General features: G+C 43.1%; 2 long non-coding RNA genes across 2 annotated transcripts in view; both read right to left on the reverse strand.

Annotated features, from left to right (window-relative positions):
• The window catches only part of LOC144146808 (uncharacterized), an 80,116-nt gene that overhangs the window by 20,796 nt on the left and 41,596 nt on the right, over positions 1-17,724 (reverse strand). The gene's annotated exons all lie outside the window — the stretch shown is intronic.
• Positions 4,348-7,952, reverse strand: LOC144144832 (uncharacterized). Its single transcript, XR_013317344.1, has 3 exons — positions 7,894-7,952; positions 5,389-5,465; positions 4,348-4,579 (listed from the first exon to the last, which is right to left on the reverse strand). It is a non-coding gene; the product is annotated as an uncharacterized LOC144144832 (long non-coding RNA).

Raw genomic sequence — 17,724 nt, forward strand, 5'->3', positions numbered from 1 at the left:
TCCAGACGAAACTTCCGAGCTTATTTTAAATTGCAGCAACGAGTTGCCATGATGCCTGCCCACAAACGTCTAGGAATCAGGCCGAGACAAATACGTTCGGCATAGCAAAAAACACCGTGCGCTCGTGCCGACGTGCATTCGGTGACCGCTAATTGTTAGCTAGGCCCGCGCGTAGGCTTCGGCCACCGTCAGCGTGTCGGCGTGTAGCGATGGGCACGCCACAGATCTGCCGCCCCGAAGACGATGAATCTGTCAAACCATTCCTAAACCATTGTCAAATAGATATTAACGCATTAGTCACAAAAGTGGAGGGAGCATTTGGTGGCAGTAAAAGGCTATGTGGGAAAGGAGCAGCAAGGCGCCGGGACACACTTTTGCTGTTATACCGATCCTACGTCACGTCAGTCATGGCGTTTGTGTGCGTCTTGAGTTGCAGTTGCCCTATCTCCAAACTTCGACTGTTACACCTGTTGGAGAGCCACATTCTCCGATTTTGCCTTGGCCTCCACCGGTTCGTCTCCAAGCGAGTTCCGTACTTAGAGGCACGCGTTCCTGAACTCAGGGCCCGATTTCTCATGCTGACGGTTCAAACTTACCTCCGCATGTACAAGCCCCCTCTGGAGCTGCCAAGTCTGTATTTATTTCTGATCCGATGTTTTTACATTTCCGCGGCCTCAGCGTATTTCCCCCTAAGTGCTATTTGTTCAATCATGCATGGATAGTATTTCTCTTAAGCTATATGAAGTTATTTCGGTATCCACAATTGAAAGAAAACCTGAGTTTTTTTTTTCAAAACCCCTTCCCTTCGGCTGCAAAACTTCTCCAACGCTCGCTTTTAGCTGCTATTTTAATAAATATTTATCCATGTCTCCTGCTTCTTCAGTGATTTATACTGACGCATTTCAAAATGGCGAGAAATGTGGAACTCGTGTTTTTTCAGAATCTCTACATTGGAGTTATTCGCTACGAATCCCGTAATACACACCCTTTTTTATGGCCGAATTTTTAGCAATCGTTCTCGCTCTATGCAAAGTGCCGCAGCATGTATCAAAAATCACAATATTATCCGATTCGATGGCATTTATATTGACATTACTTCCTCTTCCGGCTCTCCAGTGTAGCGCAAAATATTATTTTTTGTTTCTATGCAGGTGAAGTAGGTACGCTTATCTTGGGTCCCTGGCCACACGGACATCAGAAGCAACGAGCTAACGGACCATTAGCTAATATCGCTGTCACAGCTCCCATTCAATTCGGAATACCTAATCTGGCTCTATTTGCATCTTCAAGATTAAGACGATATTGACATTTAGACGCTACTTACTCAGACTCGCTTTTATCATTTGAAGAGTACAACATTTAAAGTTCGGGTGGAAAAATAATTTTTGTGGTTCTCGGCAATGCGAGGTGACCTTCGCCGAGCTGCACTGCAGGATTCCAAGGCTCAATTTCTACTGTTCAAATCAGGACTTTCACTTACGGAACTATGTGTGCGCTGCCAGCTCCCTGAAACAATCGAACATTTTTTTCTCAAATGCAGTCGTTTCTCAACAGCTAGACAACTGCTTTTAAAGGAGCCAATTGGGCGTTGGGGGTTGGCCTTTTTAATTTCACTTATATTATCCATTGGCGCATCAAACATGGGGTTTGCCAAAAAAAGATATATATGTTGCATTGAAAATTTTCTCTCTGCTTCAGGTGGTTTGAATTGATGAAGGTTGCTAATTAATGGGTAATTCGGGTTTCATTCATAACTGAGTATTCTTTTACAGCCTCTGTCCGGAAATTATTTATAATTTTGAAGTCCCCAGGTATTTCAACAACCTACTTAGCCCTGGCCAATGCCCCTCCCCCCTTGTGGGTACATGCCAAAATCTTTGAGGACATCATCATCATTATTATCATCATCATCACCACCACCATCCACACGTGAAGACGGCGAGCTGTGAAGCTGAGGATGAGTTCGATGTCTATCGAGCGGAGTACGCGGTACAAGACGCCTTTGCCCCACGCGGTTGTTTCGTTGGAAGACGGCAAACAGGATGAAGATGAGCGCTACTAAAGAAAACGCTGCGCATACTCTAATTGTCTTTGTGTAACAGGGAAGTCCAAAACGGATTTGTACAGGAGGAATGTGGCTGCTTTGTCTTTCTTCTTGGATGCGCGCATAGTGCATGGAAAAGTTAGGTCGAACCCAGACCTGCTGTTTCCTCAACCCCGCACCAGTACTGAAATCATTACCAGTTTTTTTTAGGTACCAACCCACGCAAGAATATCGGGCAATGTCAAGGCGCCCTCTCGTTTGTAAGGAATAAGAAATCCATCTACTGGGCGAAGGTGCATCAGCCGGGTCAACCCCATTCGTCCGAGCGTACACAGTATCCTGAGAGGCCTTCGGCCATAACTCCATAATCTTGGATGCAGGACAAGCAGGTAGATGAAGGCTATGACAAAACAGTTGAAGCATTTAAGCATTTTTAATTTTAGCCCGTACCTTTATCCCTGCCCCAAGATGAAAAGAAGGGAGCTACAGACGCCACCAGATAAAAAGCGTCTAGACATTCTTCAACACTGGCCCAGGAAGGGGCAAACTATCATCGTTTTGTTTTGAGCTGTGTCGGCAAGAACAGCAGTTTTTTCGCTAAAAGAAACGGTAGTCTAGATGAACACGAGTGCGCGCGTTGCTCAGCCAAAAATGACCTGCACCCAATTTGAGGAACTATCCTCGCTGTGCAAACTGCCCACAAGAAGCCTCCGAAAAAGTGGGATTGTCCAGCTAAGCCAGTCTTAACGATTGGCTTTACAGAAGTCTTCCTAATCCAAGCGGAGAGCAGTGTCTGCTCACCGCTCTTTGTAATTTTCTTGTAACAAATCTACTCCACCACTTCATTTACCTTCCTACCACATTGCAGTCAGCATTTTATATTATAGCCAATTTTAATACTACCCCCTTCTCCTAAGTCGCTAAACTTTGCCATAGCGTAAGACTGTGAATTTACGCTCCAGAGCTTTGTGCTTTTCCAACAGTACTGTAATAATTCAATGCCACAGGTGCCACAGGATGTTGTCGTGCTTGTTAGTTCTTCGTGTGCTGCAGTACAGCCTCTCCGCAAAGCACCATACGGCAAAAATCCATGGGTAAATTGGCGTATTTTATTACAAAGTCATGACAGTCGTTATCTCAACCTTTCTATTTGGACATAGGGATGAAGCTCTCCTAAACTAGAAGAAGAAAATACCACAAGTTGAATCAATAAGTGCCTAATAGTGGACGATTATTAATATTGTCCTAGTGTATTGCGTTAGGCATGCATTGCCTATATTTCCCAGGTGAAGTCAACACTTGCGTGGCGGGATAGAATAGCTATAAAAACAGGCGTACTTTACTTTGGCATTCTTAAGAAGTTGTTATCACGGATATTTTTTATATTCCAAGAAAAGTATTTCTCTAAAGTTTTTAGAATGTGTTTGCAGGCGCTTTCTGCACCCTCGGGGCTTCCATCGTCTGCGGGATTTTGTAGTTTCAACCCTCTTCATGTCTGGTCCACTGCTGGCTACTACATCAAACAATTCTGATGTTCTAAATAACAGCAACGTTCATGATGTCACTGAGGACGTGTTTAGTACGTGTTTCCAACATATAGTACGGGTTTCCAACACCCATAGAACCACAAATCAGCGTTTCTACCAAAATCACATGCCTCTAGTGCAGGTGACATTACGATCTTGGAGCTCACTAGAAAAAAACACAAATGCTTTTGTCTGGGCCTTTGTTTATCAGCGTTTATGCTGATAAACAAAGCCGTACTTTATGCTGATAAACAAAGCCGTACAAAGCCGTGCGTTTATCAGCGCTTTCTGCACCCTCGGGGCTGTCTTCGTCTGTGGGATCTTGTAGTTTAATCCCTCTTCATGGCTGGTCCACTGCTGGCTACTACATCAAACAACTTTGATATTCTAAACCACGGCAACGCTCCTGATGTCACTGAGGACGCGTGTTCACAATATTATAGTACGTGTTTCAAACGCCCATAGAACCACAAATCAGGGTTTCTCCCAAAAGCAGATGTCTCTTGTGCAGGTGACATTACGGTCTTAGAGGTAACAAGAAAAAAACAAATTATTTTGTCTGGGCCACAATGTTACCCTCATGGTCATTCCCTGAAGCTTTCGTAACTAAAGAAATAAAACTTAAAATCTGAAAGCCTTTTTTACTAACCGTACTCAAAAGGAAAACTGTAGGATTGAGGATAACACAAAGCAAGAAAAATATGCTTACACATGCTCACGAAATACACGCAACCCACTCATGTGCGTGAGTCGTGAGATGGCAATCATTCAACATGATGAACTAGAAAGCACAAGCTTTATTTCAAGAGCCAGCTATACCCCGGCCTTCTCGAAGAAGGCTGGCACGGTTGAGCTCTGTTTCTCTACAGTTTGACCCCCTAGCCACAAAGGGATGCAAGGCACTCCGGGCTAAGGCCACCCTGTCGCTCTTCAGCAACTTCGCCATCGGCACGCTCGCTAGCTTGCATGTCAGCTCTAGCATCGGGAGCATCGTTGAGTACGGCTTTTCCTGGTAAAAAATGGAGGGAAAGTGGAGAATTCGATGCTCATACACTTCACGTCTGCGCATTCTGATGTACTGGTTACGACCATACAGAAAAATGCACGAACTCAAGAGGCAATAAATAGTCACCCCAACATTCTGGCCCATAATAAGGACAGTGACAGTAAGCTAATACTTGTGAATAAAAAATGGAAATGCTTCCGCATAAGCTATCAATTATTACCCTCCTAGGTTTTGAAAACATTACAAAACGGAGTTTTGCTTCTATATAACAAAATTACTACATTAATTATAGCATAGAATAAGAGACGATGAATGTTCATTAGTGCTGCCCTTATAACCATAGCAAGTTTATAAAGAATCGCGTGAAGAAATGGGAAGCACGAAATATGCAGGAATCACATTTTTAAATACATGGACATTTATGCTGTTGTCTTCGTATATGGCGTAGCAAGGTAAACGAAATTGTTTGGTAAGCTTTTCGTTACTATTAAACACACTCTCTTTCTCTCAGTGCTTGCTGCGTAATATGCAGAGGGCAAGGCTTCAATCGCTGAATTTTTTCATAATAAGTGCAAGACAACCACTATTTCCTCATATTGGCATTCCCTGAGGAAAGTTGCCAATGGTCACTGTAGAAACTGATATTTAACACAACCTAATGTAATGAAAATACTGTGTAAATGTTTGAGCGACACCACGTTTGTAGGCAGGGTTACTTAACATTGACCCTAAAAGATATCTATGCACGCTTCAGAACGTGGGCCATGAACAAAATGCGTTGAACAAGTAATGTTTGCTGTAAGACTTCCTACCGGACGCAAGCAGAAGGCCCGAAACAGCCAAAACAAGAAGAAAAAGTTGCAGCTTCATGACGACAACCTGGAAAAGACTGTAGAACAACAAATGTATTTGCGTTTTTTCATCACTCGAAATACTTATAAAACCTACCATAAAAAAGTTTTTATAGAGTACACACAATATTCGTCCCTTTCAAAAAGAAGCGCGAATAAGGAAGACAAACAAGAAACATGCGACGACACAATGTTAGGGCTCTTCCTAAAGAACCTTAATCAAGAAAACTTTTTACGCCTTTCAACCTGTCTCAAAAAGCGTTTTAGGTGGAGTCAACAAATTATTTTGTGCTAGAATTGACTAGAAACCTGACGGAGGGATTAAAGGCGGACCAACTTATTGATAGCAACCTATATCTACCATCAGCGTATTGTAACCCCATCTTGGTAAAAATATTCTCAAACTTTCCTCCCTTAGGGCCCTGCCTATTACGGAGTTAAAGCAAGTATTTTTAGGAACTCATTTTTCAACTCAAGTACGCTCTGTGTTCTGCATATGATTGCAGCTTGTTCTTTATGTGTACCTTGATTTCAGGATATTTGTGATCCGCATTTTTATAATTTACCCGCTGCACAACAAACGGCCGGAAAAAGCTTCCACTCATTGGAAGCACTTGGATAGCTTCATTGATCCCTGGGGCCCAGCGGCACTGAATATTTTGCTCGTCGCAGCCGATAATGCTTGTGGTTCGGCATTCTTTGTTTGTTTTTTTGTCAAAAATGGATATCTCTGCACATAAATTTCTGGAAATAAAAGCAAGCCAGACAATAGATTCGGTGTGGTTTGAGGGACGTCCTGAAGCCTTCAAGAAATATAAACGCTGAAAAACAAAAATATATTCTTTATGCTATTATAAAGCGTTTATGGTGTAGAACAGACAAACTTGGCGTGGTTGCTTCAGTTTTACTCATATTGTGTACTGTTAACCTTTGTTGACTTGTTAAAAGCATTTCATATTTTTTCAAACAAAAACGAAAATAATGCTTTACTGGAGGTCAAACCGGCGCTAGTTTGGCACGTTGGCTCTAGAGATTGTACAACCACGCTCCCGCATGAGAGAAGGAATTGTCGTGTAGGGAGAGGATACCTGCTCTTTACACCGGCAGTCTGTGCATGGCGGTATTCTCGAATAAACGCAATAGCTGCCCAGTACCTCTCGCGTTTGAGAATATTTGTCTGAGTATGTGAGTATGGCTGCGCCAAGCCAAAATATAGAGATTATTTTCGATGTTACATTCGGACGTCGGAAATTTCATTCTATGTAACAAATTTTAGCGGCCGCTGTTGTGTGGTAACTGGCTCCGAGGTCATGAGAATATGAAAGCGCCAGGTGAACGGTACATTTAAACTGCGCTCATTAAAACTATCTGATACCCTTTGGCAGGAGACTCGTGGAGCCTTCTACAACAACATATTTGTACCCTTTGTCGCTTAGATACAGATGTATATATTTCCCAAAGTTGAAAGCTGGAACAGTTGGTTTATGGTTCCTAAAGAGACAGCCATTTCCAAAGACGCTGCACAGGAGGCAAGAAGCACGCACGGATGACACTGGCTTAGAACAGTACGGGGGTTTCCCGGGTACGCTTTATTCCGCCTCTTGGATGTAGTACAAATTCGGCCCTCGAAATTTGACAAGCCGCTTGCAAGGGAGTCCGACCTCTGCAATTACTGCCATCGACGCTACATGCTCATTGAGAGAGCATGCGCGACTAATTGTTGAGGGTGGGAGCCGGCGGGCAATTCAAATGCTTTCAACATACCGTGCTTTCTTATAGTTGACATTTTTAAGCAATGCTGGCATAGGTTTAACGTTGGAACATGCGAATCTATGAAAAGGCGCTCCTGATTTCTTGCATGTTTCATTGAAGTAGCACCGAGCGCACGCAATTGTTCATTTAAACTCCTGAGCATATAAATCAGCGGGGGCTGGTTTTGGCAGTCAACAGCAATTTTTCGTGTATGCAAAAATCCAAACTGTGCGAGGGTTGGCAAAGATAATTCGTGTTTACTTGTTAAGTCCTGAATGTACCCAGGAGTTTCAGGCGCCCATATCGCCTAACAGCTTTACTGCCAGAAGCAACGGGGCAAAATATGACGTATTATGTATGCTGAGACCTTTAGAATTCGTTCCGTAAAACTACGTACCGCAAAGTGAGTTGACATCCATTAGGACCCATGTGAAATTATTTGAGTTATCCTCCGGTTATATTGGTTTTTACGCCCAATTCACGATTTTAAAAATGAAAACACCTTCCTCACTCAATAGTTGTGTGAATGCACTATTGTGCGGAACAAAATTTTACGAATTATTGTAAAAAGACACAAAGTTGCTACTTCCTACTACCTAAGCTTAGGGCTGAACAACTAGTTGAAAAAGCGTTCATCACATCAGATGTTTTTTTTTCAAAAAACAAATCAGGGTTTTAAAATAAAAATCGCTGTTAGACGTTTCCAAAACTTACCCTCTGTGAAGGAAGATGGGTTTCTCGTCGCCTGTAGTCTCGGCCTAAAATTCAACGACGTAACGAAGATTGCAGGCACTCTTTTATTTCCCGCGTTGTGAGACACGTGACTAGCCAAAATTCTTCATGTTTTTTTTTTCTTCTAGTGAGTAGGTATTACCGTGTCAGAAATTACGGAATATGACTGGGGCGGACAAGATTACTAAAAAATTTCTTTTTAGTTGTTTACGAAACCAAACACATATAAAAATGTCATGATGTTTAAAAATGTTAGTATCACAAGGTTGGGCTTGACATCTCTTATCAACAACACCACTCAACCTTCATTTTTCAGGGCCCTGTCCACCCTGAGGAATGAGTGAAATCTATCTTCCACTTGTTTTATCTTCCGGTGAGCTGCGCACACAAATTCCAGACATTTTTAGGTAAGATGTTACCCACTGGACATTTGCGACAAAAGCATTTGAAAGCAAGTAAATATATACGGCGACGTTTTTTGACATGACAAAACGAAAACATTTCGTAGGCCTTGTATATAAAATTTGAACACACCCCAATCTTTGTATATTTTGTGATGTTTTGTGTCGGGTGATAAGTGCGCCATCGTTGCAATAGCAAACAAAAGTTGTGTTTTAGACATTGTCTGTCGGTGACCAGGAAGTAATGTGCCTTTGGAATTTCGGCCGGCAATAAAGGTCACCGATATAGGACACATTGTTTTTCAGTAGCATTGCGTATTTGTACAAGTCTTAATTTCATCACAAAATTACATTATAACCAAACACACTTCAACTTTTTGGGCGTCCAAATGTAGTTTACTGCTTGCGAAGTCAGACAGTGTTACGTTGGACAAAATATTTTGAAGAATGTCAACACTGGCAGTCAAGAGTTTCTACCAAACAGATATCAAGTATCACGTTTCTTTTGAAATATCAAAAAGCAAAGCATTTCTCGGCTATGCGGATCTAACTCTGCCTCACGTAACCCTCTCGGCAAATAACCATGCCAACATGTGCACACGTAGTCAAGCGCGCTTAATTTAAATTTTGAGCTAGAGTAGAGGACTCTTTTTTGTGGAATAGTGCAGCTCAATACTTGCATTATCATGGTACACCACTATACTATATATTGTTTCTTCAGCCATCAAGCAAACTCATCTGCCTCAAACAGGAACACATATCACCTATTTTTCTTTTCGGTTTTCCATCCGCGTCCTTCAAACATATGTGCACTTGACACTGTAAGAGCCAATTGTTGAAAGTGTTTTTCCAACATGCCGATCGATAATTCAACCGAACACTGTGCTCAATCGAAACAAACTTTTAGATTTAAATGCTCACCATTACACGGAATCCGAAGATCGTGCGAATATTTTAGTGCGTGAAACGTTAAGCTGATATGCAACTATGATCAGCCGGTGATGAGCCAGTTATTCAACAGGCAAATTGTAGGGATGGGTGAAGCAGCTTTGGACTATTTGGACTCGTTTGAACTCAAACACGATTTCTTTGCCAACGTATTCAGCGAAGCTGTTTCCATATATACCACACAGGCTATTATACAGCGTCTTCTTGTACCAGCATAGTCTGTACTGACATGATGAAGGATGGTTTGTCTCAGCTTTTCTAATATGCATTCTTGCTTTCGAAATGGAATAAAAGAATTGCAGCTAAATCAAATATTGCTAATTTTGGGGTAAATAGTAAACATATTAGTACACCCCTGTTCTTTATATCTGCTGTCTCTTTGTGCCTCGTGACAGCCGCTGGATATTTTTGCCAGCACGTCTAATCTATTACTCCCAAAATAGGAATAGCGCTTTCAATATCCCAAATGTCTCATCCACGTATCACACGCCTGTACTTCACAACCTACAAAGATTTCTCGACAGCTCTGAGTATGGTGTTCTGGCCCAATGCTACATTGCTACAATGTTGCAATGTTACATGTCAAAGGTTTGTTTGTTTATTTTTTTAGGCAGAATACAAGTTCACCGTGCAAGGTAGAATAATTTCTATTCTTCTGCCGAGGCAAATGGGGCAAAAGTTTCCACTTGATCGAGCCCGATCGGGCCGCCTGACGAGGCCCGGTCTCTGATGTAGCACAACGGCAGCAGCACTAGCGACGCACATTCAAGCACGAGTCAATGAAGTTATAAACATGCAACAAACCAAATGACATAACAGGCAAACTATATCAACACAATTGTTGTCTATATAAAGCAATGACAAATCACAAAAACCGTAATGATAACAGATATATGCTACGCAAAAGATAGAGACCGTGACACGAGTAGAAAAAGTTTAGGAAGATGAAGTTTTAGCAGAAAAACACCAAAGCAAAGTTTTTTTTGCACTTACAGCGAGTAGGCAACATAATATTACGGTATACCTAAAACAGTATTCAAGTAAACCTTCTCATGACGGCACATACTACGGCATATAAAGCGGTCGCACGCGAGTACCGACATTCATGTTGTCCGTAAAACAATTATATTTTTTTCGAGGTATATGTAACAAGGAGAACTTTTTCACGATTGTCTTGGGGTACATGGCGAAATGCAAAACCATACCTGACTGGGCCATCGCACCCTATCGCTGTAGAAGCTTCGAGTTGTAATTTGTTTACAATTTTCACACACAACACCAAATAGATGTACATAACTGCAGAACAGAATTAACTATCACCTCAGGTAAATAAAGGGTTTTTTGCTTAAGCCATTGCATAAACAATGAAATTAGGATAATAGATTTTGTGTACACGGACTGATGAAAACAAAACATAACAAAACAGTCGTGTGAGGTATATAAAATACAACACTGCGAATAGGTTGTCACACATTTCAAATCTAAATTAACTTTCAGATGCCATTTTTCCAAAGAGTATTTTTCTACAAGTATTTTGAAAGTTATCACTCTTAGAGAACTATATAAATTATGCAATAAAATTGTGTTTTCGTTTAGCAGATGAGGTATTTGAGATGGTAATCTCTGAGTACCATATTTTTGTTCGAGAGCGCGGTTTTTCTATTAGATTTCTTCGTAGTTCGTAAGAGGTGTTTTTCGGGAGTAGTTAGTTTTAAACAGTGCTTTATCGGTCCTATGCTGATGGAAGATATCTAGGATTAGTTTGTATTTGTATAAAGTTCGGATATCGAATACTTATAAGTTTCAAAGTACGGCGCTACGCTTTCAGTTATGTGCAGGTTGGAAAAAGCCCGCATTCCTCTCTTTGTAGCTTTAAAAGGTTTCTTAGGTTAGACTGAGTTGTGGTCGCCAAAGCTATGCAGCAGTAACTTATACGTGAGTGGGCGAGCGCATAATATATATCGCGTTTAACAACTGCTGGTAGGCAATGTCTTAGCTTGTTAAAAATTCCAATTCCACGACAGAGATTTGATATAAGTGATTGTACGTGTGGTGTCCACGAGAGATTTTTTTGGAACAGGACTCCGAAAAACCGAGTTGATGTTGATTCCTGGATAGGGGAACTGCGGAATTGTATGTTTAAATTTAAAGGAACGGGTATCCCTGCGGGAAACGGTGCGGGTGAAGGTGCGGGTAAAAATAGATTGCCGCCGCTAGGCAGAGTTAATCTGCCTTCTGCCTCTCCTCCCGAGACATGGTTTGGTTAAATAAACAAACTGAGCTGAACGAACTAATGGAGAGACTACCCAGACTTTAGGAACATTTAGGAAAACATCTTAGAGTTTGTTAGCGTTGGTCTCACATGCGACCGGATCCTTGTTCCGGAGTTCGACTCTATCCATGGAGAACATGTCTTCGATGGACCTCTGGATTTCGCAAGTACTGTGCGCCCTCAAAAGATCTAGCATGGCGATGAGCCGATCCGGTGCACTTCCGAGGCAGACGTGGTCAAGAAGAAGCCCACCGCTTACGCTGTTGCCTGATCATAAAAAATACTTCCTTCTTTTGTTATTGCCAGTAATGGGCTGTGTTGGCAACGCCTTGAATAAACGTCAAGTCCGTGATGACCGCCTCTCGCACGACGTCCCCGTCTTGTAACTGCCTTGTAGTAATCTTGTTAATGGCCTTGTTCATCCGGAAGGTCAGAGTTTTTTCGACCACCTTGCAGGAGAAGACCTTCATTGCCATATAGAGAATATGATCCCGTTCAACGCCGCACCTGTCCGTGCGCATTATCTCACGGCTCGCATTTGCTAGCGGTGTAAGATGTACACTGGTGATTTTTCAAGGGCGCCCGGTGTAGATTTGAAGGAACGCCTATTCGTCTCCATGCGCGTAGCAAAGTAGCAAAACCTCAGTAAAGCCCGCCCCCGGTGCAAACGCTGTTGTGAGTGCCTCCCGCGAGACCCATCTCGTCGTACACGACTGCCCGACTGACGGAGTGAATATCCGAGGCGCACTGAACGGGCTTTTTGATTTCCATCACCTCATTCAAGCCTCAACTTCGTCGTGTACCGGAGCATCTCCGGGGATGTAGCACTTGTACAGACGCGCATCCATCAAGTATTCCTACCAGGCCTTGATTACATCGTTCTTGACCACTCCTGACTTGTTAGTCGGCTTCTGTGTGAGTCGGCACTTGATGTAAACGTCTACCGCGCTGTCGTCCAAGATGTGGCAAGGGAGACACTGCAGGGTTCTTTCCACATCTATGGGAAGCTTAACTATCTGGCCTCCGATACCGTACTGACCGCGTACGTGAGAGAGACGCCTTATGCACAAAAACATCAAACGGGGTGTGATCAGGCGCCCCTCGACCTCGTTTAGGCGAAGATGAATTGTGCGCGGCAGGAATACGTAGCCGAAAGTGGTCGCGTACTTAGGCATAACGCTATTTAGTGAGGAGGACTCCACCTTTAGTTAGGACGAACACCTTAACGTTGGAAGACCTTTTATGAAAGTATTCGGCCACAATCGAAGCGTGGGGTTTTTCCAACCCGAATGTTTAGAGTTTCCGATTTTGAGCACGTCATTGTGAAACCCGAATCTATCGCACACTTCACAACTAACGCCGAAATGACGATCGAGGAAATTGCTTTTAAATTTTGAAAGTACACCTTTGAAGGCATTGTCCTGCGTGGCGGCGCGGTAACGGCGCAGCTTTGCGGCGTTCTCAGTGTTGCGTTGTTGTGCGTCGCCTTGATTGCTGAAATTTCGACTCTTTGCCTCAGCTTACCCGGTTCGTGGTGCTCTGCGGCGACGTTGATTCTCCCTTTGGTATGCGCGGCTTTGTTCATCGGTTGATCTAAGTGCCTCCAAGGAGCTAATGACTGGTGGCCGCCCCATGGCTCGCAGGCTTTGCACACCATCAACTATACAGCGGTGCAAGTTCTTTGCGGGGATCGCTTGACGAGAACCCGATGCACCGCCACCTTTCTGGCTAAATCTTAGGCGTTTCCGTTTTTAAAGACGTTGTTAATAAACCAGAAATTATCGCAATATTCAATACTGGCACCGAAATGGCGATCAACGAAATCCCATTTGAAATTAGGCAAATAGTACTTCATGTTCTGGGGTTGCAGCTTTGCGTTGTTTTTGCGTGCATTCGCGCTGCTGTGCGTGCCGATGCTCCTTTTATCGCCACTACTATTATCGCGAGTGAACCACACGCGTACGTCCCAATGGGAGTGAAAAGTGCAGTTTCTGATAACGGTGCTAGCGCAATTGTCAGCCGATTGGGAAACTTGTCAAAAATGCATAGCTGGTTGCGAGGAGAATAGCAGCCGTGGAATGCGGATCGGCGGTGGCGAGGAGAAGCACTGGATAGGCGCCGTGCAAACCACTGCACCGGAGCAAAAACTGGGGGAGGGAGTTACCATATGCTGCTTTCCAGTAAAAATACCCGGGCAATACACCTTGTGGAGGTGTGGAGACATGCAACACGTTCTTTGAGATTACACTGCAGCGCGATGTTCAGAACGCCGTTATGATGAGTGTTAAACGCACTGAGAATTTGCGTTTTCACAGCAGTTCTATTCTTCGTGAACTTTAGGTCAAAGTGCGTTTTACGGATTGCAGTCGGTTCTTAGGTATCGTTGTTGAACTCCATTCCAAACTCTTCTCGAGGACTAAATGCCCGAACCACTATCACTTACACGGCCGCTACCCGTGACTTGAGCGGAGCGCCTGGCAGCACGAAAAGTCGCATAAAGCTATCATGTACCATTCTGAAAACATGATGCCGGTAAACCCGAAGCTGTGCTTTGTGCGTACAGCATCTTACTCCTACCTGACCGCGTGCGCCGGTAGCTCAATTGCAAAAAGAATGGGATCTCGCTCTACATTTTTATTCGATGCATGTTCGATTCCTTGCGGTGCCACTAATTTATTTTGTTTGTTCGCAGGTGTTTTCTGGTTGACGCCGTGGTCGCTACACAACTTTTGGCGTGTAGAGGTACGAAGTGTTGCTTTAAAACTTGTGGTTAGGGAGAGGCCTCCGCGAATTAAAACGTGCTCTTGCATGGCTGGCTCAGTGGCTCTGGCATTGTGCAGGTGAGGACAAGAACCCGGGATCAATTTCTCGGCACGGCGGCCGCTTTTATGGCAGAGGAGAAAAGGTAAAAGGCCTGTGTGTTGGAGATTTAGGCGCCATAGATTGTCAGGGGAAAAAATATTTCCGACGCCCTCTACTATGGCGCGTCTCATCACCTGTGCAGTGTCGGTGCGTTAATTCATGCAATCAATCAATAAACTGATCAATCAATTCTTCCATCACTCAATCAATTATAGAATTATAACAGTAATTTTTCATGGTGAATCCGGCAACGTAGACACTGGACTACCCAAAAGGAAAAGCTTTACGGGTTTGCAGCGGCGGGGAACAATAACATGAGCAACCACTTTGAAAGAAAACAGTTCCCGTAGTAAGAATGGAACCTGGGTCCATCTCGTTACAAAACCTGAGAACATTCCATGCGTAGTATTTTGCTTTGGCTCAACAATTTTTTTCTTTTTTTCATAATTATCCGATAAATTTGCGATTACAAATATGCAACAAGATTTCGGGCCAACAGCCGAAGCAAGTTGAGGCCCAGATAAAGATAGACTGCAGGGAAAACAAAAACTTAATTAACCACTTGGCTAAACAAGTACAATACTTGGTGTACGCAAAGTGTGTAAATAGATAACGCAAAAGCACTCGTAAGCCGTGATTGAAGAAAATAATAACCAATATCAATCAATACAGTGAAAACAAAATATGCCCTTTCAAACATTTCAGTCTTACACTCGAGATTTAGTGTTTAATAAAAAGGTAACTTTACACTAGTCTTTTCTTCAAATAAATATATTCAGCGTCTATGTAGACACAGATACAAAGGTACGTGTACAGACCCAAGAACGTTATCACCGAAATTAAACGTTTATATTTGGCTGTGGGTATATAAACCTATTGTTCAGCATCTGCCTCATATTTGGCCCGGCGGCTTACTCAAGAGAAAGCATAAGAGTTGCGAAATTGCCTAGGGACATGGACCCTCAAACATTGATGAGGTAAAGAGGCAAAGGGAAATATTTCCTAGGAAGTTATGCCAATGAGTGGAATATAGACATGCTTCTGGAGAGTATTGATTCTTTTCGGGGAGCCTCTGAACTATGTAAAAATTTGGCCATTCCTTGCGAAAGCGTGCGGGAGGTTTTGCTTAGCAGCATTGTTGAATGAAATATTGAGGGAATGACAAGAGCAATGCGTGTATTAAGCTGTCATCGCTTAACCGGAGCACAGAATTTCTTTTTTTTTTGTTGCGCGAGCGTTGTCTTTGGACTTGAGCGCAGTTTCTAGCGCCTAATGACACCTTCCACTTTCGGTGCCATGTGAAAGCTTTACAACGAAACAATCCGGACTTACCAGGCATTGAGGACTATTAGCGACATGTTTGATAATAGTGATTTGAAGTGATGATTAATGGAGCGGGAATGGGCGCCTTGCTAAGCAATTTGAATAAAAAACTTAGCTCGGCTAAACGGGCCAGGGAATGAATATTCATCAGAGAAACACTTAGGACTGAAAAAACTTCCTTGATTGGGGAACAATTTAGAGCAGAAGATATCATAGTTCACATCATGTACAATAAATGGACTTTGGTTGGCAACATAATTCGGCAAAATGACAGTCGGTGGGCTGCCAGGGTGATAGAGTACACACCGGGAGAGGGTGTAAAAAAGAGGAAGGCCGATTACTCAATAGAAATGTTAAATAGAGAAATACGGAGGCAAACAGTAGACTCAAGCGACGCAGGAAAGGAGCAGTTGGAGGTCGATGAAACAGGCCTTCGTCCTGAAGTGGATGTGGTGGGCTCCTAATGCTGACGATGAAGCAAGAGGCGGGTCTCATACAAAGGATGAGGGGTCGCCAGCTTTACTGTTTCTTAACCCCTCCACAACTTGTGCAAGCTGCACCCTTTTATTGTGGCTGTTGTAGTGGAACAATTGGGTACCTAGAGATTTCAATTTAAACGATATTTAAATTGAACCCCACTTTTTTGACAGCCTATGTTCGTTAGTGTGGCTTTACAAGTAAATAATATCCACGTCAACTGCGATCCGCAGCCCCAACCTAAAAGCCTGGTATCTGCCGTGGCAAGATAAGAAATAAGAGAATCATTCCATAAAAGAGTACATTGTGTGTGAGTTGTTCCCGATGATCTCCTGCCACTCCCACTTCCAACAATATTAGTTTGGTCGACCTTTTTTTAGTTTGACTCATGCGTCTATGATAACTGTCAGGCCAGCTAATGTAGGTTCTTTCTATGGATAGACCACAAGGAGTAAAAAAATAGACAGGCGATTTCACGGCGAAAGTAACGACTACGGTGCTAAAAGCATATATTCTCGCTGGTTAAGAGTTTTCCCATTTACTGCTGGAGGGGCTCGTTCCTATGTGGTAAGGTAAAACGTCGCTACTTGTCACAGTGCTAACACCAGTTTTTAATACAGACACAAATTTGCTGTATCTGTTTCTCCTTATGCTTGCTCATTAAAATATTTTTCAGTTATTTATTGATGGCTTGGTGCATACCAAGTTATTGATTTAGTTTTTGATACCTTGGTGCATATTACCGGATTCTCTGCGGGGCAGCATTTCAAGGAAGGCGTGCACCAGCGGCGTACTTTTCTGTTTTATAATGCATTGAAATTAGCTACCATAGGGATATGGTTAACGTAACTGCATCCGCAACAGAATAACTGCAGGAACTCTGGAAATCGATTGGTGTTCATTAGTTGTCGTCGACATTGCTTCTTGAGGGTCGTATGCCGTCGACTTGTACCTTACCGGTATCCAAACAATCGCCGCAATAAGTACTATGTTGAAACAAAATCTCGGGCCAACTGTAATAACGTGAAACCTGGGGAGGGGCGAAGAATGCAGAGTATGCGTGCATTCTTGACCCCTTGGCATTTTTCCAACGGTGATGAAATCTTTGGAAGGTACAGGTTTACAGCTTTGCTGCAAAGTCTATTGTCTTTGATGCTCGCACCCCTCTAGCGCGAGATGTAAGCGAGTGTGCGGGTGTTTTTAGTGCGCGTTACGTTCTACCGCGAGGCGTAAAGGAGTTTCCTGGTGTTTTAGTACCGTGACTTCATGAGACGACGATTACGGCGATGATAACGACAGGAGATGTAAACAGCCGCAGCCTCTAATGGGCTGCTCCTCTAAAAGTGCTTATTCTGGCTGTCCTTTCAATCGGTTATAGAGACCATTGTTTGTATAGATAACGGTTGCCAAATTTCCCCTTAAATTCTCAAAGCATCGTGTGCGAAATGTAGTCGTATCTTTAGGCGGGATGTTAGTAAATGTTTGAATGACGTCGTACACCATGTCCAATACCTGCACGCCAGTTTAATG

This window comes from Haemaphysalis longicornis, unplaced genomic scaffold (assembly GCF_048455015.1).
Source record: "Haemaphysalis longicornis isolate Haplotype H1 unplaced genomic scaffold, Haemaphysalis longicornis Haplotype H1 scaffold_7, whole genome shotgun sequence".
In the NCBI taxonomy this organism is placed as follows: Eukaryota; Metazoa; Arthropoda; class Arachnida; order Ixodida; family Ixodidae; genus Haemaphysalis; species Haemaphysalis longicornis.